The sequence below is a fragment of the Aplysia californica genome, unplaced genomic scaffold, assembly GCF_000002075.1.
Source record: "Aplysia californica isolate F4 #8 unplaced genomic scaffold, AplCal3.0 scaffold00258, whole genome shotgun sequence".
Taxonomy (NCBI): domain Eukaryota; kingdom Metazoa; phylum Mollusca; class Gastropoda; order Aplysiida; family Aplysiidae; genus Aplysia; species Aplysia californica.
In genome coordinates this window covers 847,489-849,933 of record NW_004797528.1, presented here as the reverse complement: position 1 = coordinate 849,933, position 2,445 = coordinate 847,489, and the positions used below count along the sequence as shown (strand labels likewise).

The 2,445-nt window shown below is 42.9% G+C and overlaps 1 protein-coding gene across 2 annotated transcripts in view; it reads left to right on the top strand.

Annotated features, from left to right (window-relative positions):
- Nucleotides 1-2,445, top strand: part of LOC101858635 (transmembrane protein 64) — a 73,785-nt gene that overhangs the window by 36,549 nt on the left and 34,791 nt on the right. The gene's annotated exons all lie outside the window — the stretch shown is intronic.

Here is a 2,445-nt window from a genome sequence, read left to right as displayed (position 1 = left end):
CACACACACACACATACATAAACACACACACACACTCGCGCGCTCACACACATTCGCACACACGCACACCCACACTCACACACACACACACACACACACACACACACACACACACACACACACACACACACACACACATATACACACCTTCTTTCTCTACACCCCCCGCCCCTCTTTATAACCCCTGTCGTCTCTCTTCTCCAACCTTTTTCCTTTTTGAATTTTCTGAAATGTCGGTTTGAAGATAGAATCTGACAGAAGAGTGAGAAATGGATGTGCTAGATATCGATTGTTCGTCTTGACAACTAGAGCGGAGGTGTTGAGTGTGACGTTTACGACAGTGCTAATATTTCGCCATCTTTTGAGGGCGAGTGGGTTTTTATCGGGTGCTCTGGTGTGGTTTGCTCCTTCTTCGCTATCAAACATCTATTGTCCTTATCTCCCATTCTTCTTTTTTTAATGTTTGTTACTCTCTTGTAACACCTCTAATCTTCTGGCGCTCGTATTGTGACCGTATGCAGATGCGAGCACTGTAAAACCTATACTAAAACTAAAAAACTAAAAAAGCTTCTTTGCTATCGAATATCTATCGTCCTTATCTCCCCTCCTTTTTGTGTTTGCTACTCTCTGCTCCCTTGTTTCACCTCTAATCTTCAGCACTTATGTCCCCGTAGTGTGTTGCAAATGCCGTAAAACTTTTACTAAAGCTTTTTTTTTTCCCCTTTATTCCTATTAAAATAATTATCGTCTTTGTCTCTTCGTTCTCTTGTATATTTGTTACTCTCTTGTAACACCTCTAATCTTCGGTACTTAAATGATAGCATTGTGTTGCAAGTGCCGTAAAACTCTTACTACAATAAAATAAACACTCTTAAGAATTAAGCAGGCTGTAAATTGCTTCCATCGGAAGATCAATACATTATTATCTTTTCTGATATTTTATGGTCTTATTATGTTTTCCCCTCTGCTTCTTTCTCTCAGCTCGACTGGTAGATCCTACTTCTGTACTTTCACTCTGTTGATTCTGTCTGTTTGTCTCACTTTTACCAGCTCTGAATGACCAGTATTGTGTTGATGTGCTCCCCCCCCCCTGTCTCTCCGTCTCCCCCCTCTCTCTCTCTTTCTCTCTCTCTCTCTCTCCCTCTCTCTCTCTCTCTTTCTCTCTCTCTCTGCCTCCCTCGCTCTCCCCCTCTCTCTCTCTGTATCTGTGTCTCTGTCTGTCTGTCTGTCTGTCTGTCTGTCTGTCTGTCTGTCTGTCTGTCTGTCTGTCTGTCTGTCTGTCTGTCTGTCTCTCTCTCTCTAGTCCCTCTCTCTGTCTAACTCTCTCTTTCACTCTCTCTCTCGCTCTCTTGGTCTATGGTATGTCTGTGTGTGTTTGTGCGTACTTGTGCATATAATAAATATGTGGGCGTGCATGTGTATGTTTGTGGGTGTGTGTGTGTGTGTGTGTGTTATTGTGTGTGTTTGTTTGTGTGTTTGTGTGTGTGTGTGTGTGTGTGTGTGTGTGTGTGTGAAGTTTACAACTGTGCCGGTACTCCACTGTCGTTGAACAACGAAGAGCAGAACTGTGAAAAAAAAAAGAAAAGAAGTCTCGTTTTCTGTGTATAACGTCGAAACGCTTAACTCCAACACCATGACGTCGGTGGTTGGCGGGTGCTCTGGTGTGGTTTTGTTCTTTTTTCCTATCAAACGTCTATCGTCTTTATCTCCCCTTCTTCTTTATTATGTTTGTTACTCTCTTGTAACAACTCTACTGTTCGGCACTTATATGACCTTATTGTGTTGCAAGTGTTGTAAAACACTTACTAAAACTAAACCGGTCGGCAAGGTGGAAAAGGGAGGGGGGGACGTTTCAGTTTTGTTCTTGAGTACTGAGAAGCACATCGACATAATAACGGTCATTTTGGTGCATGGAAAAGGCAAGGCGGACAGACAGAACAAAAGAGGAAGAGAAAAGGGATAGGACCTACCACTGGCGCCCTCCAACAACCCACGTTATCGGTTTTTCCTCAATATACGTATACATGCTCGGCTGCAAATGTTCAGCATTCAACCATTGTCAGTGCTGCAGAAGCATTTTTCTCTGCATCACTGTGCATTCTACTGCACCCCGCGAAGCTCTGATTTCATATTATAGGGATTGCCCTGCAACTTCGACGCGCCCTATCGCTGCATCCTCTCCCCCCCCCCTCACACACACGCACCCCTCCTGCCCCTATGTATTTGCGACCGATGTTTTTCAAGAGACCCTATTGATTCAGTGCTGAACAATACAGACTACTTTATAGACCACGGCTTTACACTTTTTTAAAAAACCCACACTGTTAACTGTAAGTGTATATATTTTGACAACAATCAAATTGTTTTCTTTTCTTTTTTTCTTTTCTTCTGTGTGTGTGTGGGCTAACGGAATTGAATTGCACGCAATTCCTTTATATATATATA